The 26,127-nt window shown below is 47.9% G+C and overlaps 1 protein-coding gene across 7 annotated transcripts in view; it reads right to left on the bottom strand.

The window, feature by feature from the left end:
* OSBPL3 (oxysterol binding protein like 3) overlaps positions 1-26,127 on the bottom strand; it is a 146,336-nt gene that overhangs the window by 97,345 nt on the left and 22,864 nt on the right. The window lies entirely within an intron of this gene.

Below are 26,127 nucleotides of genomic sequence, written 5' to 3'. Positions count from 1 at the left end.
CGTGTGTGTCTGTGTCAGTGTCGGTGTCTGTGTCTATGTGTGTATGTGTCGGTGTTGGTGTGTGTCAGTGTCTGTCTGTGTGTTGAGGTGTGTCTTTGTGTCAGTGTCGGTGTCTGTGTCTATATGTGTGTGTCTATGTCGGTGTCAGTGTCAGTGTCGGTGTTGGTGTGTGTCGGTGTGTGTGTTTGTGAAGGGGGAGAGGGACCAGACAAGAAGCTGGAATGAAACAGAACAATGGTAAATTCATAGTCATCCCTGGAAAAGTAGGAAAATGCTGCTTGGGAGGGGCTGTGTCTCAGGGAGTGAATGCTGACCGTCCCTCATGCCCCATGAAACTGGACATCAGCGGGGCAGGCCTGACTAGCTTATTAGGTCCATCTCAGTGTGCTCTTCACACACACAATGGAACATTTAGTTAGTCTAACCACCCCATTTTACATAAGAAAAAATGGGGAAGGGGGCAATATGATGGCCTGGTTTTGTGACTAAATGCAAAGAGCTCAGGTTCTGGAGTCAGGAAACTGGGGTTAAATCTTGCCTCTCACTAGAGCTGTGTGACCCTGAGGCAGTCACTCAATGCCCCTTGGGTGTTGGCCTTTTGGGCTAACCAGGGCCTCCAGGGTTCATTCCAGCTCTGAAGCTCTGCTCCTGTGACTCAGAGTAAGTCCTGTCCAGCCTGACACTGAAGATCTCATGAGTGACCCGCCCACGGTCACCCAGGGCAAGAAGCAGAAACTATAATCTGAATTCAGGTCCTCAGACTCCAAATGCAGCATCACACCATCCAATAACTCAACAGGCATTTATTTATTAAATGACTACTGTGTGGTAGGCACCCATAATACAAAACACAGAAACAAAAACTTCTGCTCCCAAGGGGCAAACACTGAAGGAAAGCACATAACCAGAGAAGTTAACAGAATTCATATTCAAAGTCAGTACACAGTAATTTCAAGAAGGGAGGGTGATAACAAGAGGGGGTGGGGCAGTCAGGAAAGGCCCAGAGTGGGGGGAGGTAGCATTCCACCAGGAAAGCAAAAATCCAGCAGAAGACACTGGGGCAGGAGAGGCTGAGTGACTTACCCCTTGTCACAAAGAGAGCTGCCCAAGGAGGTCTCCAAACCCAGGACTTCTGATGTCTAAGACCTTGCAGGGCTCATCCCCTCAAGTCCATAAATCTCAAATATCTCAGGAATATAGAAGAGTTCCTGCTGTCCTCTGGAGTTTTCTGTTGAGCTTAAGATCCCAAACCTTCTGGATCATCCAGAAGCCCAGTTTCTGGAGGCATTAAAAATGAGGCCAAGTCAGGATGGCCCAGAGAGGCCACAGCTCTGGGGATGCCAGCAGCTGGGTGGTTGGGGCTGCTCTGTCTGGAAACCTGCATGTCTTGAGACAGCCTTTAAATGCATTATTTGGTCTCCCCAAAAGAACCACATCCCTTCTTAACCCACTCATCTTTACCTGAAAAGGAGCCAAATGAGTCATGAGAAGCTAGGTATGTGAGAACTAGGTTTCGTTTGGTAAAACTCACTAAAATGATTTCTCAGGGTTAGTGACACCGCAAATGTCTCCACCTTGGAAACTGAGTATAGGCTTTCAGAGGAAGTTCAAAGGGGACAGAGGATTTCAGAGAGATGACTTAGGTACCCACTTCTCATGCCTAGAAATTTTATCCAATTCAATAAGCCTTTATTAAGTACCTGTTGCTGTGCTCCAAGCTGGAGACATAAAGTTAAAAGGAAAAACCATCTCTGCCCTCAAAGAATTTACATCATACTGAGCTGATCTTTGTCCCAGGAGGACAAAACGTCAAAAGAAGGTACTTCGTATACCAACACATTCATAGGCACTTTTTGGGTGCTGCACAACTGGAAACAAAGGAACTACTTTTCAAGCAGGGAAATGGATGAGAAAGACGAGGTCTGAACAAATCTGATAGAGTATCATGATGGGGACAAAAATGGGCAGCTATGAGGCACTCGGAACCAGAAACATACACACAACAGCGATGTGAATGGAAGAAGGATCCAAGGATACGGAAGATGATGAGTGAGGACAGAAAGCACCAGCGTCCTTGGGTTGGGGAAGTGACGTGCTACAGGGGCAGGATGCTCTTAGATGTGGCCAGAACTTCTTTTCCGCTTTGTTACAAAGGAGGGCTGGCTGGTGTGGAGATGGGGAGGGGGCTATTCAGAAAAGACTAAGATAGAATTCCCCCGCCCCACCCTCCTTGTCTAAATATGTATGTTGACTACCTAGTTCTCCCCCTAAAATGTACACAAATACTTGGCTTTATCTTCTAAAACAATGTGCAATAAAACCTGCTGGGGGTAGAATGAATGAATAAAAGCCTTCAAGAAAGCTTAAAAAAACAGAGCCTGAGGGAAGGCTTCCCAGAGGGGGTGGCCCCTGACAGGAGCCTCGGAGGAAGCTAAGAATTCCAGGAGTGGGGAGGAGCCAACACGCCCTCCCCAGCAGCACCAATCACACGGCAGGGCGAGGGGGCACGAACATTTTAAATGGATCTCAAATAACTTAAGAGAGAGGTCCAGGGAGCCCTACCTCAGCGGCAGGGTGGGTTTCTGGCTACAGGTGGTGCCAGGTTATTTTGTCAGTCTAGGAGGGAAGGAGAGCACTGGGAGTCCCTAACAACAGAATGAATACTGGCTCTGGATTTGGAGGATGTGGGTTCAAATTCTGCTTCTGACACTAGCAAGTCGCTTAAACGTCTTTGAGACTCAGTTTCCTCATTTATAAAATGAGGGGGTCGAGCTCAGTGGCCCCTCAGTTTGCTTCCTGCTCTAGATCTGTGATCCTATATAAGTCTTTGAAGGTTTAGGCTTTGCTTTTTATCCCAGAAAATGGCTGAGGAAAGGGGGCACAGAGGAGGAGAAAGGGCTTGTTGTTCAGTCACATCCAACTCTCCGTGACCCCATTTGGGGTTTTCTTGACAGAGATACTGGAGGGGTTGGCCATTTCCTCCTCCACATCATTTTACAGATGAGGAAACTGAGGCAAACAGGGTGAAGTGATTTGCCCAGAGTCACACAGCTAGGAAGTGTCTGAGGCCACATTTAACTCAGGAACATGAATCTTGTTGACTCTAGGCCCAGCACTCTGTGCATTGGGTATCTACATTGGATTGATTTTCACACACGCGCAAACCTGCTGAGCTTCCTTCTTGCCATTCCCCACTCTTTATCCATCCCTCACAGGGCTCTCATCTCCTCTCCTCACTCAGTTAGGTCAGAGAACAACATGCAGTGATCTTGTCAAACATGTGATGAGGACAGCTGCCATCCACAGCAGGCTCCAGGTCTACCAAGCACCCAGGGGGGCTGATGTCCTGGTGATAGCACCCCCACTCTACAGGCAAGGAAGCTTGAGCAGCTGAGTCACCTGCCCAGGGTCACACAGCTGGCACACTGCCAAAGGCAGGACTGTCACCTTCTCAGTCATTTCTGGACTATTCCGACTACACTCTGGGGTCCTCCTCTTCTTCCTCCTTTTCCTCTTCCTCTTCTTTTCCCTTTTCCTCCTCTTCCTCCTCTTCCTCCTTTTCTTCCTCTTCCTCCTCCTCTCTATCCATGGAACCCTGGGCTCTGATTGTCAAGCCTTTGCCTGTATCCTACCAGGATCCAGACCACCACACTACTTCTCTGCCCAACCAAGTGCTAAGTTCCTAGGATACAAGGAAATTCGATTCATTAAATATCAGTTAAGCACCCCTATGCGCTAGTGAAATGAAAGCAGCAAGCCGATGCCAGAGGGGAGCCTTCCCTTTCCCTGTATGCCGAACTGTCTCTCCTGACCTCACACAGAACCCTGCCTGCCTCCCATCAGCCAGCACAATGCTCGCCCACTCCAGGAAGCCTAGCCCGGAATGGTCATTTTGAAATCTCCAGTCTCCGTGCAATGTGAATGGCCAGACCCAGGCTCTCACCAGCCCCTCTAGGGCCCCTTGTTCCTTAGTAACCCTGCTTCTTCCTCCACTAATTCCAGTTTGCAATTAGTCCCCCAAGGCCACACTCAGCATCTCCCCTGCCTTTCTGAGAAGGACTCCAGGATGTGGCAGCAGCCCAAAGCACCACGCCTTCAGGTTTCCTCTTGGCCCCTTACTGCTTCACTTCTTATTAAGCCTTAGTCAAACAGAGACCTGTCAAAGACTTTAACGTGAAAAAGCCAAGGATGACTCCAGGCCACGTCCTGATCTATATCTGGCCACTGGACCCAGATGGCTCCGGAGGATACAGTGAGGCTGGTGACCTGGCACTGCCCTCACTTAAATCCAATTCACTTTCGTGTCATGGCATCACCCCCCCCCCCCCATGGTCCTCTTCCAGCAGCCCCTGGCCCCTTACTGTTGCTGCTGGCTTCCAAAAGGGCCACTGATTTCTCACTTCATTTTCCTATACTCCTTTCCCTACTAGACCTCAAGTTGTGGCTGAATCATTCACTGAGCCTCTCCCTGGCTGATGTCGCAGCCTCTTGGCAGTAAACACAGAGCAGCAAAGTAGCCCCCACGGGGACTTTCTCCGTCCCCCTTCCAACAAGAGGCTGAAATGGAAATCGTTGACCCTGGGAATCCTGCCAGTGGGGCTGCCCAGTCACAATGGCCCTGGTTATGGGTAGTGACGCCCGGGAATGGATGGAAATGATGAAGTGTCTGACATTTACTGAGCTGGGAAGGTTTACAAAGCACCTTAAAGACCTTATTGCATTTGATCCCCACAATAATAGGGGATAGATAGGGATAAGAGCTAAACCTGGGATTTTATCAGTACAGAAGGCTCCGAGGGGGAACACTCCTCTACCAGCATGCATTGGCACCTCTTCTCTGTCACTTATATTGAGCTGCCTGGAGCCCAGAGAGGTTAAGTGACTTATCCTGGGTCTAACAGTCCATCAGGAAGACTTCTACTATGCACCTGGTACTGAGGACACAAAGAAGGGATAACAAGTGAAAGGGGCTGAGGCAGGATTTGCACCTGGGCTTTCCTGAGAGCCCATGCCCCTGGCTGCCTCTAACACAGCGACCTTGTAGGGTAAGTACTAACATGTATATTGTTATGACTGTAGCAATAAAACCTCTTTCCTCTCCTTTAGAACTTGAGCTCCTCGAGAACAGGGGCTGGTTTTTGTTTTTTTAATATTCTTACTGCCTCTTCACACAGGGCCTGGTACACAGTAGGCACTTAGGAAAGGCCTGTTGCATTGAATGCCCATTTCGCAGCTGAGGAAACTGAAGCCGGATGACATTAAAGTGGTCGCTGAGATAGTACAGACCAGAAACGTGACTGGGAGTTGGGTCACTCCTGGCCGACCCAGGATCCAGAACCATTTCCGTTCAAAGACTCACAGTAGGCTCACTACTAACCCCTTTGTATCACTTCCCTTTCTGAAAATCTTGTTCTTAAAGATAGTTTAAAAAAAAAATAACTTCATTAGCAAAAAGATCCCTCCTCCTCCTCCTCCTCCTCCCCTGCCCAGAGTTATCCTTTGTAAAAGATGTTTTTTAAAAAGGAGAAAAAATGTTGTTCAGGAAAACCAGCCAACACATCCAGTGTGTGGCTAGTGTATGTACTACTCTACATCCAGGGTCCCCCACCTCTGCAAAGAAGGGAGGGAGATATACTTTCTCAACTCTTCCCCAGGGCCTACAGCTACGTTTAAAGTAAGAGACGTTTAAGAATCATCAGAAGACTTAGCTAGAAGATCCCTTCTCCAAGGCTAGTTCTGATGGCGTCTCCATCTTGCTTTGGCAGATAGCCAAAGCATTTGCTTCAACAATAACACAAGAATGCAGTCTTCAGGGTTTGACAAAACAGGATTATCCTGGTAAACAAGGACAAAGGAATCATAAGCACTTGAACTTCCATAAAACTGTAAAAAAAAAAAACCCACAAAAGTCAGCGTCCATTAATTGGGGGACAGCTAAACCAAATGCATTATGTGCATGCAATGGAATGCCACCATCCCACAACAAAGGAGAAACAGGAGGGATTCAGAGAGACAGGGAAAGATCTGCAGAACAGATGCTGAGTAAGCAGCACCAGGAGAATGACTCTAGTAACGTGTATGGGGCAGCGATGGTATAGTATTAGAGGACCTAGCCCAGAGACAAGAAGACCTGAGTTCAAATCTGACCTCAGATACTTATTAGCTATGTGACCCTGGGCAAGTCACGTCACCTTGTTTGCATCAGTTTCCTCATGTGTAAAACAAGCTAGAGAAGGAAATGGCCAACCACTGAAGTATTTCTGCCAAGAAAACCCCAAATAGGGGCACAGAAAATCAGATATGACTGAAACAATTGAACAATAGCAGTAACAGGTATGAAAACCCCCAGAAGATGTCAGACTTCAGATCACGTGGCACGACTCATGTTGGTTCTCCAGAAAGGATAACAAGACTAGACGAGGCACACAGTCCCTCTTTACAGAGAGGTGGTGGACCATGGGTGTGGACTGCTGCATTTATCATATCAATGAGGTTTGCAAGGGAAGCTCTGGGGGATGAACTGGTATCAACAAGTACTATTTCCAAAGAAAAATCACCAAGGAAACACTTTTCTTAGAAACCAGCAGAGGTAGGAGACTTGATCTACTGCTCCCCCCCTGCCCATCACCCTCACACTGGGGACAACGGCAGCTGCGGGGCTGGGGAACCGAGTTTAATGAGCTTTGTAGAGCCACAGGGGAACCTGGTTTGACAGCTCGGACTAAACCATTCTTTGGCCTTTCAAAGCTAAATATTTAAAACCTGGAAGATGTGCCCTCCTAAGCCCCCAGAAAGGTCAGACAAACATAGGCTTCGTTAGCCCGGCTGTCACTAACTCATTAGCCCATGGTTTATTGTGTGTGACTCTACTCAGCAAGACCCAGGGTGCAGACACCTGGGTTCACCCCACGCTCTCAGCAATCTCATCGACCTGTCATAAAGGAAAAGGAAGAAAAAGACCAGAGCTCCTTAAGTCAGCTCAAACAAGCTAGCCTTGGGGGGAGGAAGACCTGGGGACAGGGCTGCCTCTGCCTCTTCCCTGCTGTGGGACCCTGGACAACATCATTTATTATTTCGGTGTCCCCAGGGAACCAGAGGTTAAATCTCAGCTCTGCCACTTAATACCTATGTGGATTCAGGAGACCACAACCTCCCTGGGCCTCAGTTTCTTAGTTGCCATTAAAGAGGCCTGAATTATTGTTATTCATTTTCAGTCCTGTCTGAATCTCCTTGACCCCACTTGGGGTCTTCTTGACAAAGATACTGAAGTGGTTTGCCATTTCTTTCTCCAGTTCATTTTACAGATGAGGAAATTGAGGCAGAGTTAAGTGACTTGTCCGGGGTCACACAGTTAGGAAGTGTCTCTGGCTGGATTTGAACTCAGGAAGATGAGTCTTCCCGACTCCTGGTGCTCTATCTAGGTGACCTCTAAGCTGCTTTCCCACTGGAAAGCGACCATTTCAAATACTAGACAAGCTGCCAGTCTGCATCGACAAAGGAAATTTCCATACTGGGTGCTCCCTATGTGGATGAAATTGTACATCTGGACACCCCCTGCGCCACACACACACACACACACCCCCAGTACTTGACAATCAGCAGTTCAATCACCTTTACATCTAATTGCACACCTGTCTTTAAATGATTTCTGAACAGAGCCACCACTGCAGGGTAGGGGAAGGAGCCCCAGGCTGGGGGTTTGATTTCCAGCTCCAGCCCTTACTACTGGTGTGATCTCCAGCAAAGGAAGAGCCTGAATCCTCATCTGAAAAAGGAGGTGTTAAGCAGACAGCCGTGAAAGTCCCTTCCGGCTCTGAGAGACCCATCCCATGGAGAGCACAAGGCTAGGATGAACCCTGGACTCACAACCTCTTGGCCCTCAGCCCATTTGAAGGCCACTCTTCCCAGTGGGATTCACTCATTGGTGGAATCCACCAGACTTCTCCATCCCATTTCTTTTCTCTGGCTTTTAAAATAAAGGTTCCCAGCCAATCTCAGGCTCCAGAATTAAATGACCAAGCTTGGCCCTGAAGGGGCTAAATGAGAAGACACCTCCCCCAAGCCTTTGCAGAGTGGGGGATCCCAAGTTTGCTACAAGGGTTTGGGTGTGAGGGGAGATGGGTGAGAGAGAAAAGAAATACTTGTTCATTGAAAACATAAAATCAATCCATGGTGGGAGACCATCAGGGTGGAATATTGCATATGACATTGGAGAGTTTTTATTTAAATATATTTTTTTTATTTTTCCAGAACTTTTCTTCCTTTTGCTAATCCTTTATTATAAGTGCTGGTTTGGGGTGGGAGAGAATATAGTTGGAAGCTGGTGTTATAAAAACAAAACATATCAATAAAAATATAGCTTAAATTAAAAAGAAAAGCTGCCCTGCCCCAAAGGCAGGCTTTCATTATAACTAAATGTTTGATTAGAAACAGCCCTGAACAACAGCAGAGCAAACAGCTGAAGTTCCTCAATAAGTCTGTGCAGAGAAGTTGCTTCATTTCAATGAATGAAGCTCGCTCCAAGCTTCCTGGCCCCCTCCTTCTCATCTCCAATTCGCTCTAGGACCTCAGGGAACATTCTCCCCATTTCCAGTTATGCCTCAGTGGATAAAGCTCTTTCCAGATTTCTTTGTCTATCAAATGCATTGTAAGATTCCGGTTACTTTCTATTTTGGTTATGTGTAGCCTAAAGAGGAAACACCTGGATGGGAAGCTTGGAGAGAAAGTGAGCAAGTCTAGACCAGGGGCTGAGTGCCTTGGGATCCTGGCTACAGTCCTGGAAGTCATAAGCACAGCAGGCAAGAAGCCATAGGGAAAGATGGGCCAGACCAAGGTCTTCCTCCCCCACTCCCACGCCACCCCCACTAGAGACAGGCAAGGGGGAGCTGCTGGAAAGAGGCTTTTAAGAAGCAGACTTTGAAATGATGCTGGAAGCCTCCAGCAACACCCCCCAGGAAGTGGAATCCCTGAAAGACTGACACTTTCTAACAAAAAAGCTTCTTCAGATGTACTAGACAGTGACACTGGGTGACTTGGACAAGGACAAGATGCAGGCAAAGAGTTGTGGATGGCAGGCTGAGTCTGAGGCCATGAGCTCTCCCAAAGCTCCAGGATCTGCAGGGTCATTGGTGTGTGTTCCTTCCACTGACAGACCTCAGCACGTGGTCCCCAAGAGAGCCTCCGGGCTAGGAACCACACCAAGTTGGAAAGGACAGCAAGAGCCAGTGCCTCATTAGCACGTCGGGCTGGGCAGAGAGGTCTTTCCGCTGGTTCTTCCCTTTGATATGGAGATGCCTGAACAAAGTGCGGCCAATTAAGCTTTAGGGAATATTCTTTCACCTTAATGAATAATGAACAAAAGGGTGAATTCAGACACAGACCAGGATGAACTGAAATGATGAGCAAGGAGAACACAAGCAAAGAGAAGCATCAGCCTGCAGGACTGTGACAGAAAACCTCAGGCTTGGGGAACACCTGGGGAAGAAACACCCTTCCCCCTCCCTTTGGCAGAAGGCCAAGGGCTCAGGCTGCAGGATGTGATGGCTGTGCTGGTTGGCTTTCAGTAAATGGAACCCCTCTCTGCTACCAGGAGGGGTTCTGTCGGAGTACAGGGAGGATCAGGGGGACATGACTGTGGATAAAAGCAAAGGTGGTAACAAAACTTGCTTTTTGAAAGTGCTGCTGCAGCTGAAAAAAAATCATTGCTTGTGGCTGAGCTGGTCATCGAGGAACCAGTCTCTCAATGCATAGTGAGGGCGGTTCTCAGACAAAAGACCCACATTCAAAGCCACTTGTGAGCCACGTGTAGAAGGCAGTGTATGAGAAGTGCTTTGAGGGAGGTGCTGTAAGAATTCTATGAGGAGACAGACAAGTATCAGGGCTCATCAGAGCTTAGCTCTAAAGCCTGAAGAAGTTCAGATGTCCTCTGGTCCAACACCTGCCTTTTATAAATGAGGAAACTGAGGCTCAGGGAGGTCCTGTGATTTTTCTAGGGAGCTCATTCCAAAGATGGGGGACAACCTGTGTGTGCAGAGACAAAGATGGGACATGGAACGGCATTTCCAGGAAACACAGGAAACAGGCAAATCTGACAGGAATGGAGAGTTCCTAAACTGGAATAATATTTATACTCAGAAAGCGTGGAGTCGGGAGCTGAATTATAAGGGCTTTAAATGTCAGCTTGAGAAGTTTGTATTTGATCCTACAGATAATAATAGAGAGCCAATGAATATCTGTTAAGAAAAGAATGTCTTAGAACTGAGATATTAGACTTTAAATTCAGGTTATGGTTTACCATAAACTCAATTTCCATCTTGGTATGTAGATGACATGTACAAGAGAAGGCATCTTGAAAGCTTGTGGTATTTGGGGGTTTTCTGTGTGGAGGGGGGAGAGTGAAAGGGCAGAACGGGAACAGGAATTAACATCACAGAAAATTATGTGAATCTGGGCAGATGAATAAATGTCAACCCTTTCACACAAAACAAACTTCCCCAAAGGTGCGAAGAATTTTAAAGCTTTGCAGGGTGGGACAAAAGACAATTTTAGGATCTCCCAATAAGGAATGAAATAGGCAGAGGAAGTTTGATAGGAGGAACCTGTTTGAAATAGCCACTTAAGACATTCATAAGATCAATCTGAAAATATCAAAACTAGACTCTGACCCCTCCAGGGGGAAGCAAGACCGCTTACAGGGTACACTTGGAAAATGGATAGTTTGATTGAATACCACAAGGGCCTGTTGGTCTGGTTGCTGTGTTAGGCACCGGGGATCCAAAAATTGAAACTGTGCCAGCCCTCAAGAAGCTTACATTCACAAAATGCAAAAATCATCAAAGGAAGGATGACAAAGGCAGCCAGTCAGGAATCCAGATTGTGGCAAAGTGCTCAGCGTCTGCATGAGTTTCATTAGTCATCTGAGGACACAAATAGTTGATGGAGGAAATCTTCCTCATTCATGAAGGATGGGGAGGATCCAGCCAGAGCTGAATCACGAGGGTGGCACTGACAGGCCTTCTGAGGCCTCCTGCAGACCACTGCTCTCAGATCTGGGGGGCAACACTGGCTTAGGGAGCTGGGAGCTTATCAACAAGCTGTGAGGTGTCTCATTAAGTTTGTTTCAGGATGACTAAGGGGGCTAAAGGCCAAAGCCGGGGTGGGATCTTAAAATAACCGCCGAGCCTGGAAATGAGCCTCCTGCCCATCTTCGTGGCTTGTACTATATTTAGAGGTGCACAGTTAAGAGTGAGTCAGCTGAAGACACCCGGCCATGGGCAGCGAGGCTCACTGTGCTACCTCCACATTCACCTTTGGGGGCCCAGCCAACAGAGAGATCGGACGGTGGATGTTTGGCTGGAGGAAGGACAGAAGTAGAGAAGTATAAGGCAGGGCATAGCTGTCGTGCCCTACCTGAAGGACTCTCCTCTGAAAAAGGAATTGGGGAGAAGCAGCGAAGAGGAGACAGAGAGTTGGGAAAACTGGGGTTCAAGTCCCGGCACTTACTGACCAGCAGAGCCTGCAGCTGCCCATTAACTTGCAGTGCCCCAGGAAGTTCGATGACATTCTAAGTAGCTAGGCATTTCAGGTGTGCGCTGGTAAAGGGAGGGGCCTCACTGGGAGTTCCCTCTAAGAGTGAAACTCAGGTTGGGTACCAAGGAACAAAGAGAGGATTAGCCTTTAAGTACCTACTGGTAACAAAATGTTCACCTGTCATCTCAGATTGGCAAAGTTCAGAAAGGCTTATCTTCCAAAAGGATGGCCACCAGATGAGGAGGGGTCTTGGGGGGTGGGGAGGCATTACAACAATTCATAAGGGACATCATTCTGGCTCTGCCACTCACTACCTGTGTGACCCTGGCCAAGTCACTTCACTTGGGAGCCTCAATCTCTATCTGTAAAAGGAAGGGGCTGGTCTTAACCTCCAAGGTGGGTGGCTATCTAGTGTCAATGTTGGTATATGTCGTGTCAAATCAACAAGCGTCTCCTATGTGCACAGAACTGTGCTAAGCGATGGGAATACAAGTAAGCAGAAAGGACAGTCCCTGCCCTCTAGGAGCTTAAGACAAGACAGCAAAGGCTACTAAGGAGAGGGGATGATACAGGAAAAAGGCGTGGGGAAGGAGAAAATACCAGTGAAGGAGAAGAGAGGAGCTGGTGGGAGGAAGGGAAGTGGGCGTGCCTGGCTTTGATACACAACCTGAGAATGGAGGCTCCCTGAGGGGTCCATACACGGTAATAAGCATTAGGGCTTTTTAAGCCTAGAAGCAGTGTAGTGGTCCCTCAAGCTCTGCTTAGTTCTGACCTCTGCAGATCTAGGCAGCTCATTTTAAATGAATTCCCAAGGTCTCCAAGTTCAACCACAATCACTCCCAGTTGGGAAAGTCCCCTGCAGAGTTTGGCACTCAACTTCCCCTCTTGTTTGAACCTACCTCTAGCTAACCACCGGCATCAGTTTACCAAAAACATCTGGGGTTTGTGGACAGGCACTGAGAGAAGCTGGAGAAGGAGCCCACGTTCTCTCAGCCCTTCCCCAGCTGCTGTCCACTTCTTGGAGATGCTTGTACAGCATCTCAGCCTCGATTCTCCTGGACAGCTCTCAGCACTTGGCACCGGGGCTGGCACAGATTAAGTTCCTACAAAATGCCAGCTGCCTGGCTGATTGTAGGGCTCTGCCATGACTGTGAGAGCTTCTCAAGGCCAGGCTCTCAGAATCTCTTGTTGGGATTCTTCTGAGATACTTCTTCCTTTTATACAAATCATTTAGGGCACAATCATGTCTCTCACACAATGGCTCTGATTCAAGGAGGTGAGCAGGCTCTCTTCACATTTTGTTCTGATAGTCTGAGTCAATTAAAAAGTTCTCTTCCATAAAAAAGGAGTTGACCATTAAGTGGGTGGGGTAATCAATGGAGTCCAGCTCTTAATCAGAAGCAGGACTCAAACCCAGATCTTCTGGACTCTGAGGCTGGCTTTCTATGCACTATGCACTTCCTAAAACAGATGCTTAATGTTTGGTGAATGAATGAATCAAACCCATCAGCTGCTGCATATGAAACTTGAAGCTTTTGGTTCAAGCCTGGGCTCTGAGACTTTCTACCTTAGTGACCTTGGGAAAATACTTTCCTTCCATCTATGGCCTAATTTCTTCTGTAAATGAGGCAATTTGACCATTCTTGCAATAACATTCTAAGACCTAATCTCAGATACAGAGCAAATATATTGCTTGGAGATCAAGGTAGATGCACAAAAGATTTGAAATAAGGTTTGAAAAAGATAATCTTGATACAAATATAACCACACAATGGAACACCTTAGGTATTCTAAGGATACTGACAAGTCAAAAGCAACTGAGCAAAATGTCACATTGCCTTAGAATGGCCAGTGCAGTCTGTTCCAGGGCCATAGACTGTCATCAATCAATCCATAATCAACTGACACATGTTTATAATGTACTGACCCTGTGTCAGGCATAGAAGCTGAGGATACAGAAACAAAAATGTCTGCCCTCAGAAGGTTTCCACTCTGCAGTTGCATTTTAAAAATCAAATCAATGCAGCAGAAAAAGAAAACTTTGTATTTGGAGTCAGAGGACCTGGATTCGAATCCTGTGTCAAGCTACTTACTACTTGTGGGACCATGGGCAAGTCACTCTCTGGGTGGCCTCTGAGTAAGGACCCCATGATCCACCAGTTTGGAACAGACCTGCTCTCCCCTCCCGGCTAATGGAAGAAGAAAAGATTCACATCCCTAAGACCAGCTCAGGGCTGTTTAGAGAAATGCAGATTCCGTTCCCCAGGAGCACAGATAGCACAGTTCTGGGGAACCCCTGATTGGGCACAGTCTGCTCTCCGTGGCATTCCTAGAAGCCTTCTCTTGGAGATGATTGTTATGGAGAGAAGCCGTGTGGAAGAGCCCTGGTTGGCAGTGAGAGGACCTAGCTTTGAAGCCCAGCTTGGCGACACCATCCAGGGGACCTTACACAGGTCACCCCCTTCGGGGTCCCAAGTTCTCCAGATATAAAGTGAGGATGCCGGACTTAATGTGGAACAGTGGAAAGACCACTGGATCTGGAGTCCGAAGAGCTAGACTTAGATCCTCTCTGTTTCCCAGCCATGTGACCTGGCACAGGTAATTCATTCAGTCTGTCTGGAGCCCAATAAAGTGAGGGGGGCGGGTGGCTTGAAAGACTTCCAGTATCTCTTCCATCTAGTTCTATGAGCCTGTTGTTACATGACGCACAGGGGCTGGAGGACCTGGCTTCGGATGCCACTTATTTGTCATGTGACCTCAGATGAGTCACATCTCTCTAAGACTCAGTTTACCCATCTATAAAATGAAGGGATTGACCCAGATGATCTCCAGTAGCCTCTGATTTGGGTCTCTGCTGCCACTGGGTTATGTGTGCTAGCCGTGTTACAGAGATAAGGCAAAGGCACAGGGCCAAACTCAGAGTCTGTTCTGCATTCATTCTTTTGATTTCTTCCCCATATCAAAGTCTCTACAACTACTGGAGTACCAAGCTTGTGTTCCCAGGCAGAGTCGGTGCAGCTTGGAGGTGGTCATTTGGTCTGTAAGGACATTCAGTCCAACCTCCCATTCCTTCTAATGCAAAATTGCCCCTTCTAGAAGGGGATGGTTCCTTATCATCTGATGGAACCTTTCTAGCGACAGGGAGCTCATTCCTTTTCAAAGCAGCCATTTCTTTTTTGGCCTGCTCAGAATGCCAATCACCTGTGCTCAATAAGACACCCAAGGGCCTCTCTGCCTCCCTAGCAGACTGATTCTAGGTGCAAGGCTATTTAACTTGACAAGTCATCTTTCCCCTCAGGGCCTTCACATGTAGAAGGAGAAACCTGCAATAGATGATCTCTCTCAGGTCCCTTCCACAGCTGACATTCTCTGATTAACCTTCAACAATGTCCCTGACATACTCTTGCCGGGCTCAGGGTGACACGGTAAGACAACAGCTTCCACTGGAAATTGGGGTTTCCCTGGGTTCTGATTTTCAGTTGCATTACTGACCTCAGAGGTCAGCCAGGACAATCTGCATCCATCCAGGACTCGATATTCATGCAGCCTAGGCTTGAATACCTCCAGTGAGAAGGAAATTCACTACTTCACTAGGTAACCCATCCCACTTTGGGACCAAGCTCCAAGGGAGCTTCTCTTGGGCTACGGTCTTGTTGACTTTCTTTTTTCCCAAAGGAAGGAATAAGGAAGGCTGAAGAGAAGGTTCAGTTTGATTTTTCACAAATGATTCTTCACCCAAACAGATTTCCTTCATTGGAGTTCCAACAGTACAAAGACTTTTTTTCACTACAGTAAGAAACATGGTGCAATGGAAAAATCACTCAGGCCAGTTGCAAATCTCTTCAGTTCCAGCTCTCCTGCTAACCAGCCAAACAACCTTGGGCAAGAAGTCACTCAACTTTTATGGGCCTCAGTTTACCCTTCTGTCAAATGAAGGAGCTGGGTTTAACATCCTCGAAGGCCCCTTCCAGCTCTAAATCTAGGGTCCAAATATGCAGCCCCTGAAATAGCTCCACTGGAGAGAACTTTTTCAATTAGGGCAGCTGCTTACCTTGAGCTGCTGCAATTAGGAAGCCGGCCCTTTGGGGGGATACTTGAGGGAGCTCTAGGCAAGTAAGTGAACACTATTCCAAAGAGGAAGGGGCCAAAGAAGGAGTTTGGGCCGGCTTCCTCCAACAAATAAATAGTGTTGGTCATTGCTTCCTTTTCATGTAGACTGACAGCTACACAACGGCCTATGATCTCTGGGCAAAACGGTTTATTCTGCTGAATTCAAGAAGCATTCTACCCAACACTTAGAAGGCCCAAGACCCCTGTGCTGGGGCCTGGGGATGGGACGGTAAAATAAACACTTAGAAGGCCCAAGACCCCTGTGCTGGGGACTGGGGATGGAACGGTAAAATGAGCAACAGACCCTGCCCTCAAGAAGCTTCCACTCTGCTGGCAGACAAGTCAGCAGGGGAGGGGGCGAGTCCGAGCAAGTCCGGGCATCAGGAAAGGCTTCTCATGGGACACAGGAGCTGCCCGTGTCTGAGGCGGGATTTGAAACCAGGTCCTGGAGCAGCCCGGGACTCCTTAGAGCGCCATGTGCTGTGACACCACTCCTGGCATCTTCCCAGGCATCACAAGGTGGGGGGAAGGGTCAGTGCTCTTCAGATGGTCGGCTCATTCTAGTCCATTCCCAGCACTCTGAAGCCACTCAGCACATACATTGCTGTGCACGTGTGGCCCTCCTCCCCGCTAGAGGCCAGGGATGGCTTCCCTTTCATCTCTGTGTCCCCAGCATGGGACCTGGCATGGAGTATGCCCCTGAGAAAGCCTTCCTGAATTGAATGAAATGAGTCAGATGTTGGCTCCATGTCACCGTGGGGAGGCAGAAGGGGGCAAAGGGGGATCTGCTTTCCCTGACCTCGGACCCTTCCTTCAAGATCAAAATTGTGAACTAAATGAATGTCATCAGATGCCAAAGAACTGGAGATATATATATAAACACATATGTACATACACACAGATGTGTGTGTTATATAGATGTATATGTTTATATGCATATGATATATGATGTATAATCCAAGGATTACAGATGGAAAGCTGAAAGGGGCCTTAGAAATCAAACCCCACTCCCTTACTTTACAGATGAGTAAACTGACGACCAGAGGCCAGATGCTTTGTCCGAGGTGACCCTCATGCAGGGGAAACCAGCCTTTTTCTGACTCTGTCAGAGGACCCTCGCCCAAACCCCAACTCTATTCTTACTACTTGTGTGGGGCTGAATTTCCTCATCTGTAAAAGATGGGGTCCTTTGTGCAAAATAGAGATGTCTGAGCCTTCTCCCAAAGGGACCCTGAGTAAGGAAGCTCAGGCATTCTTCCTTTAATTAGAGGCACCAGCAGCCTTTGGGTTCCCAGGCATTTCCTGTAGCCCATAATCAGATAGTAAAAGGGAATTTTATCAAGATCTTTGACCCCGGCAAAGGTAGGGTGGCTGCATTCTTACAGCTGGGTCTCATGGGTAATTGTTCAAGGACAGCCTGGTCACACCCACATCTCTGCAGGAGAAGGACTCCAAGAGAAGCAGTGACCGACCAGGGAGCAAAAGGGACGAAATGTCCTCTGGTCATGGGGCTGCTCAGCTTTCCAGAGCTGATTTTTTTCTGAGGCACAGAAGTGAAGGATTTGAAAATCTGTCTCAGTTTGCCAGTTGGGATCAGATGTTTATTTTGAGATCTGCACCAAAAGAACAGGAAATGTCACCTATTTCCTGGGGTCCTTTCATTGAATTGTCAGCAATTTGATGGGGTCACACTGGTGGAACTTGGAAGCCATCCAAAAAACCCAGAAAATATTTGTAAAGTGCTATGTAAACGTTTGCTATTCTTGTTACCATTATTATCCACACAGAGTCAAACCTACGAATTTTTATACCAGGGGCAAGAACTACAAGCTGTACCTGGGACATGTTATGGGCACGGGAGGAAGACAGCAAGGGAGAAATCCCCCAGCTCCAGAGCAGCTGCAAGCTCAGGTGGTTCACAACGTGGGTGCTGGACTGGGAGTCAGGAGGACCCGAGTTCAAATTTGGCCTCAGATAGTAGCTGGGTGGTCTTGGGCAAGTGACTTGACCTCTCCCACCCTCAATTTCCTCATCTGTAAAATGGCAGGGTTTTCATGAGGCTCAGATGAGAGACCACATGTATACGCTTGGGTTTCCATGGTGTGTTATGGCTTTCGGTGCTCCATGAGCCCCCTGACAGCCCCTCCCTGCCTGTGCTCTGCTCATATTCACAAGGCGCTGTGTAACTGACCCCCTCCCCTCCATCTCACACACAGGGACCCAAGTCCCCACACAATGAAGAGTGCACCTGATCTCAGCCTGGCTTCTCTGACTGTTTCTTCAAAGCTGGTCTGGCAGCTTCAGAGACTTAATCCCATTTGATGAAGTCATGGGAGTATTGCTAACCCCCTGACTCTCTTAGTCAAATGAGAATAATCCCCAAATTACACCTCTTGGAATGGCCTCTCCTTCAGGAAACCAGCACCTCCAGCTTTGCTGCCTCCTTCATTTTACCTAATGTTAGTGCATAGAACTAGTCACCTCAGACCAAGAACATCACACTGAGTCTCCCCAGAGAAATCCAAGGAAATGCAAACACCCCCCTCCCAAATGGAGTCCTAAATAATCTAACCATTCACACTGAAAGAACAAAGTGGATGAGAAAGTATATGCATTGAACGGCGATTTTCAATGTTAAGCTTTTAATAAAGCTTTTTTTTTTAATACCGGTGGTCCACACTTTGGCAGCCGCTGATCACAGAATCACAACTTCAGAGCAGGAAGGGGCCTTAGAAGTCATCAGGTCTAACACCTTTACTCTACAAATGGGGAAACTGAGGCCTGGAGAAGGGAAGTGACTTTCCTAGCTCTTAAGTGTCAGAGACAGGATGCGAATCCCAGCCCATGATCCATCTGCAGTAACACCACAGTGAATGATTCCGTCGATATCTATCTGGTGGACATGTTTCAGATGCTAACAAGCCAACTCCAGAACAGAGCAAGGAGAGGCATGGGCTTGATTGCACAAAGAGCAAACTGTTCACCTGTTCAAAGGCTTAGTTCTTTTCAAAGTTTTCCTATTTTCCTAATTTCGTACATCAGTCATTTCCTGATGTTCTACCCCTGCAGAACTCTCCCCTGTAATAAAGCAGAACTGACCACCACAGCAACGACCCACACTGGCCAAGGCGTGTGACATTCTGCACACATAGTCACCCACCTCCCAAACAAAAGGAACAGCAGATGGACTGTGAATCGTGGCTCACAGGATCTCAGAAGAATTCAAATGATGACTAATCTCCAGGGCAACGGAAGAACCAAAAGCAGAGACTTCCATGCCAGAAGCAGCGTATTTTAGAGAACATGTATGACTGGGCCAGATGTGAAGTGAGAAGGTGTAATGGGAATGCAAATTTGGAAGATCTTCCCTGCCCCTAGGCTGGAGTGCACCTGAAGCCTGGGGTGGGAGGCTTGTTTTTCAGTAGATACTTTTTGATTGCCCAGTGGGTCCAAAAGGTTGTTACATTCTCTGAGCCAGGAGAAGGCTATATAAGCCCTGATGTGTATCTTTGTTTTGGGGGGCTCACTTTGAGAAGTGTTTTGTGATTTGATCTGTATTCTGGGAAGCCATTGTCTAGGGCCCCCCCGGCTTTGAAAAACCCAGATGCTGATTTGGTATGGATGTAATGGTTGGACAGTTTGGAAAGCTATCTACTTGATCTGTTTCTGTCTTGATAATTCTGCCTGTATACTTTGAAGTTCGGGGTGCTGACCTTTTTCCCCTGAACAAGGTAAACAATATATGTCTGACTGATTAAAGTAAGCTTGTTAACCCATTTTGAGTTGCTTTCCTTTAACAAAGCAGATCCAAGAACCTGTGCTGGCAGCAAACCCTGAGGACGCTTGGGGTGCTTGCTGCTACAGAAGGACAAATGCCTGATGGACAAGTTGAGAGATTTTCATACTCTCCAGGATACTCAAAAAGAAAAGGATGGCTGGCTTTCCTCTGGAAGCCTTCTGGAAAAACGTAAACAGCAGTTGCACAGAAATGGAAAGGATAGAAAGACGGCAATTTGTTTTGGTGGAGGGAGTACTCACATCCATAAAATCACAGATCCACCCAAGCACGTATTCAGCTAACGTTTATACAGTAACTCAATGACTAGATTTTGAAACATGATCTCCTCATGGTATTCTGATGTTTACATCATTTTTAGACTTCATTACATCTCCAGATTTATGATGCCAACATAATTCTCCGTCCCAATTTCCCACTATACTTTTACGTTCTATCCAAGGTGGACTGGACCCCACTGTTTCAGGCACATATCCTGGCGTTTCCCTCCTTCACATTTTTATGGACCAGGATGCTTGCCCCTCCACCTGGACCACCTTCTTGTACCAATGCTGCCAATCCTATCTCTCCCTCCCACCCCCACTAGATGGGAGCCTTCTCTCCTCCAAGTCCCCAAGTTATTTTCTTTGAACATGTTTCCAGCCCTTACCATGTCACAGTTATTTGGGTCCATGACTCACCTCCCATTATTTACCATGGGTTAAATGATGGAAGGGACTCATCTACGTATCTTCTCAAGTTATGATGTCTAGCACATAATAGACTGGAAGTGGCTGGGACCTGGAAGCAGGAAGCTTAGGTTCAAATCCCATCTCTGACACTTACTGTGTGAACCTAGGCAAACCATTTTGCCTTCTCTGTCCTTCAGTTTTCCCATCTATGAAATGGTGATAATGACCTGTAGCAGCAAGCACCCCAAGCTTGGTATTACATTACATGACCTCCCAAGGTTATCATGCTATGGGAACTGGATTTGTTGTTATTAACAAGTATCTATTTAATTGAATCTTGTTGAGAGAATGAACTAAAAAAAGATATAAAATTATTCATCTATTGGTTGGGGGGAGGAGGAGAGAGAGAAATCACATTTACTCCTCCATGCCTGTCTAAACAAACAAATTAGAAAGGACTTCAGAAGGTACAGACTGCCCTTAACAAAGTTTGTTCCATAAATCTGCCTGAGAGATCTCAAAATATGCCAACAGACAGAGCAAATCTTTTTATGTCTGCCATCCAAAGAGACAGCACTTTCAGTGGGAGGTCTATTTAAATATGAATGGAGAGCTGAGCTGCAGCTGAAAAAAGGCATCCCCTGCAGAAGGGTCTCTTACCTATCCCGAGAAAACGGAAGGCAGCTCACGTGTTTAACCAACCAGAGAGGATTCTGCCTCAGTCATCTAGGCTCAGAGGAACACGAATTCTGAGTGGGATAGAGGGGACCTTGCAGGCCAATTAATCCAACCTACCTGCAAGTCCTCCCATTTTCCAGAGGAGACTGAGACCAGGAGAATGGTATTGACTCAGTCAAAGACTCACAGTTAGGAAGTGTAAGAGCCCTGATTCATAGAATCATAGATTTAGGGTCAGAATGGACCTTAGAGCTCATCTGGTTCAATCCAAGAGGCCCTCCCAGCACTAAGTCCTTGACCCTGTCATCCCTTCATTTTAAAGGTGAGCAAACCATGACCAGATAGGTGAGACCATCTCGACGGAAGCCTCCAGAGTCGGACTGGGATCTACATCCTCTGACCCCCAGTACAAGAAGGGACTTTCTTCCCGAGGCTCATTCAGAAACTCCATGTTACCTCCTTAACACAGAGTTAAAATGGCAGGCCTCCCCCCCCCCCAAAGCCTTCTCGAGCATCTCCCTAGGCTACCCATCCACAGCAGGATATGAAGAGCTGGGCCATGACATGATGGTCTCTCAGTAGAACTGACTGGCTCATTGGTTCTTAGGCTGCTTTTCCCCCCGGCATCCTCTGCAAAGTCAGGACAAGCAGAGCAGAGAGAGGAGTAATTTGAGTGGGTGGTGTTAGTTCCTTCATTTTCCAGAATAGACTGTGCTCTAAAAGGAAGTATTCATTGATGCCAAGTTAGGGGGAGCTGGGGCAGGAGAGGGAGGGGAGACTTTGCAGAGAGAGTGATTCAATCCACTGCAGACTGCAAGGCCTCAGTGCTGAAGTTGTGTCCAAAGGAAATGCCCAGGAACGACCAAGGTAGCCCCTTTGGCTCTCCCCACCACTCCACGGCTCCTGCCAGGGGCAGGGACAACATGGGGTCGTGTCTGTCAGTGGGACAGCACGAGGTGAGGGAGGGAGGGAGGTGTCTCAGGTGAGAAGACCCAGGGTCCTCTGCTTCATTTAAGTTACCAGAGTCCCCAACATCATAGCAGGCACAACTGAGAACTTCCAGGCCCTCCAGAGACAGACAAGACACCCAAGTTGTTTATGCACTAGTATGCATGGGGTGACCAAGCTCCTTGGTCATGGAGTCACTTGTGTCAACAGTTCTTCTCGGACAGAACCCAATCGTTCTGGCCTTATTATTCATCATTCCTTTCCACATGTTCTGTGGTCTGGCCAAAGGGAACCTTACACAAACTCCATCTCCCACCTCCAGGCCTTTGCAATGGCTGTGACCCCCCCGTGCTTGAACTGAACTCTCTCCTCACTTCAGTCTCTTGGAATTCCAAACTTTCTTCAGAGCTCAATTCTGCCATTGCTTCCTACACTAGACGACTTCTAGGCTGCCCCCCAGCAAATACCTTATGTTGACTTTGTACGTGTTTCTCTGCATACACAACATAAGCTCCTGGCGGGCATTTACATCCCTGTGTCCTTAGTTCCCAGCACAATGCCTGGCCCATAGCAGGGACTAAATAAATATCTGGTGACAGATTAATGCAGGGACAGAAAGAGCGGAAGAAAAAGAACACACACATACAAAGCTGAGGGGGGCTGAGGCAAAGGTGGGCAGATGAAGGAAGGGGGGATCAGAAAGAAAAGAAAATGATGCCAGTGGGATACCAGTGCTGCCAAGTCCTGCCAGGCGGGCAAGACTCCAGCTCCGGACTGAAGGGAGGGGACTTGTCTGAGGACCAGCTGAGCTCCCCCCAGGGAGGCTGAGCACCAGGCTGCCTAGAGGCAGAGGGGCACTGGTCACAACCAAAGAACAAAGAAACAGAGGGATCGCAATTGGCTTCAGTGGAGGGGATAGATGGGAAGATCCTCCTACAGCCACCAGACCACAGGTCTCCTTAGACCTTCGCTCCCTGCTAGGAGCCCCTCCCATGGTGACCTCCTGCTTTTGACTTGAGCTCACCTGTAGGGAGATCCAGCCACCCAACCATGCCTGCCACACAGTCCCTGCCTCCTTCTGCCCGGCCCCTTTAATCTGCCACTCTGAATCTCTGTGAGAATGTCAGATCCTGGAGAGCAGAGGTTCTCTCGCCACACAGTAAGCACTCATTAAATGCTTCCTCAGTGCCCCAACTCACTCAACTCCAGCGGCCCCCCATCACCTCCAGGATCCGGCCTGAAATCCCCCATGTGGCCCTTATAGTCCTTCCCACCCTGGCCCCCGCTACCTCTGCAGTCTTCCAGGCTGCTCATCTCCCATTTCTACACACTGTCTCTGGCTGTGCCTCATGCCTGGGATTCTGGGAAGGAGAGCGTCCTCCCTCCTCTCTACCTGCTGGCAATGCCGGGTAAAATCCCACCCTCTTGGGGAAGCCTTGGCACCCCCTGCTGACCCCCGTGTCCACCCTCTGCTGATGATGTCCTGTCCTGTCTGTTGTTTGGTCCATATTCATTTGGATCTCCCCTGTTAGATGGGAGGCTTCTCAAGGGCAGGCTCCATGTTGGCCTTTCCTTGGATCTCTAGCACCCAGCCCAAGGCCTGGCACATAGTAGGTGCTTAATAAGTACCCTTTGGGGCCTCCTCTTATTTGTCTTTTATATGAAATCTTCCAAGGAGTCGGGTACGAAAGAGCTGCTTTTAGTGGGAGGGAAATTGGTCATCTCAAGGACCCAAGACCAAGAGCTGGAAGGGGCTCGGATGCCATCTAGTCCCCCATGAGGAAAATAAGGCACAGTGACTGGTCCAGGGTCACACAGGGAGTATCTGCAGCAGGATTCTAACCTAGGTCTTCCCGATTCCACATCTAATTCTTTAACCACTGAGCCACCGAGCCGCATGTATGTATGTGTGTACATGTGTATACTAGGCACAAACACATGTGCTGTGTGTGTGCATACAAAAGTAAAGCACAGGGGACAGTAAAAACTAAAGAGAGACAATTTTCTCAGAAAAAAAAATGTCACTTACTAAAAAAAAGTCACTTCCTCCTTAAATTTGTCTTGAACCTAATTATTCAAGTCTTCATTATGTCCCAGAGTAGGGGAGAGCATGGGCCTGGTGACCAAGGGGTTGAAGTAGCCAAGGGCTGGCCTGAGCAATGACACTCTTTTTACCATTCCCTTCTCCAGTGGATGGAGGCAGAGGGAAGTGACTTGCCCAGGGTCACACAGCTTGTAAGTGTATGAGGTTGGATTTGAACTCAGGTCTTCCTTACTCCAGGCTCAGTGCTCTATCCACGGAGCTGCCTAGGCATAGTAGGTGCTTAGTTAATGTTAGCTGACAAATTTAACAGGAGTTACACAATTATTCTATTATTTACATTTCCATCTGCATTTTTGTTTTCTTTTATGCATATTTTTAACAATGCTTTTCTGTTTCCCTCATTGCTCACTAATCTGCTGCTCGCTCCCACTTCCTGAGTGGAAGACCTCCCTTTTAACAAAAGCACACAATCCAGAGAAATCAGTCGACACCCCAGCTTGAGAGTGCCCATCTGCAGCCCATCCGTTGCCTTGGGGCAGCCTGTGGGGTCCCAAGGGCTTTAGAAAATGACCCAGGGTCCCAGAGGCGAGGCTGGAAAGGAGCTCTACCTCAGCTCCCTCCAAACTTGGGTGCTCATGCTCTCATGAATAAAAATGAGCATGTCAGCATTCTAGAAAACCAACCAATTTGCTCAACCACCGGTGATAACTCCAGATGGAAAACTGAAAACAAATCAACGAGGAAATGTTTGAACACGAAAACAGCTTTGGTGTCTTCTCTCATCCCATTAAACACAGACACAGCCACCGACGTCCCACCATGCCTCACTGCCTAGTATCCTGGGAACAACCAAAAACTGGCACAAGCAGCGATTTCCAAAATTCTCCCTCTCCCCTTGGGTGCTGAGGGCAACATGCCCGGGCACATCTGAAAGGGGAGGCAGGCCTCTCTGCCCCTGCCTACGCCTGACTTGGTTTGGAGGCCATGCTCACTCATCTGAAGCCGTCTGGTACCTGGCTACCTCGGGGGCTGAAGCGCCTCTCAGAGCTGCCCGGAGCTGTCAGGGCCAAGGAGAGGGTGGGCGCACTCCTGATGCATGGCATCAAAGAGGAGAATGAAGCCTCCCACCCCCCTCATGTCCACGGCCGCTGCTGCCCCCCATCCTTCCACAGCCACATTAACCCAGAGGGCCCTCCTCTGCAAGTTCAAACAAAATGGCCCTCAAATATCTGAATAATCAGAAAATTGGGTCTTTTCTGTCATTGTTTGATCCCCTGATGCAGATGTGCACAGCCCTGCCTCTCTCCTTCCTCAGTTTCAGCCACAGATGCTTCCTGGATCTCAAGTCAAGCCTTCTGCATATTTTCTCTTCTTATTCGATCTGGGGAAATAGCCCTGGGAGTCTTCCATCAGGCTCTTCCATAAGGCACAGTTGCCTCCTAGGTGCGGCAGCGGCTCCCCACTAAGAAAGGAGATTTGTGAGTGTTTGCTGGCTAAGGCCTTCTGACTTTTCATCAGCTTTTGTGCATGAATCAAACTGCTAGATGTCAGTCAGAATCAACGTCATTGCTTTCATCCCTTTCTCACTTTGAGGGAATCCACCATGTGTTTAGATGTTGGGATGGAGCCCAATCAAGTGGTTCCACCTGGTGCCTCTTCCTCATCTTTCTCCTTTCTTCCAGTGTGGCCCTGACCGGACACAGATAGCTGTTCCTAAAAGATTGAGCTTGTGTGATGAAGTGAATGATGTTTGTACATTCCCACCCAGAACAAACTTTACTTTGGCTCTTGCTTCACCCTGCTGGCTTTCTCCTTCCCAAATCAATCGTTTGCCTGGACAGGGTCATGTCACTCCCTTGGACCACAGGGTTAGCACCTAGCATGGGAAGGAACCTCAGAGGCCAGCTACACCAACCTGTTCCATTTGCAGATGAGAAAACTGAAGCCCAGAGAGCGTGACTTGTCCAGAGTCCCATATAATGGACACAGGAAAGCTGGAATTTGAATACAGAGCCCTCTGATACCAAACCCAGCCCATGCAGCTTCTGAAGGCAAAGTTAAACACTATCAAAAAACCTGCAATGATCAGAGATGTAGAGAGAGTATCACTTCTTTCTTCTCTGGGAGTGGATAGTATAACAAGACAGAGGTAAGTAAAAAAGATAAAAATGGATGTAACCTCAGTTGTGAGAATCTCATCTACTCCCAAGATCCCTGGATAGATCCGAGTTTCTGGTTCACTCCAGCTGAACTTACGGGAGGCAAAGTGAAGCAAGACAGAAAAGAAAAGAAAAAAAGGAACAGAACGGAAAGGAAAGGAAAGGAAAGGAAAGGAGAGGAGAGGAGAGGAG

Source organism: Petaurus breviceps, unplaced genomic scaffold (assembly GCF_028583685.1).
Source record: "Petaurus breviceps papuanus isolate PSGF00001 unplaced genomic scaffold, PetGlider_PUasm1.0 185, whole genome shotgun sequence".
In the NCBI taxonomy this organism is placed as follows: Eukaryota; Metazoa; Chordata; class Mammalia; order Diprotodontia; family Petauridae; genus Petaurus; species Petaurus breviceps.
The sequence above is the reverse complement of the archived record's forward strand: the minus strand, read 5'-3'. Positions and strand labels throughout refer to the sequence as shown.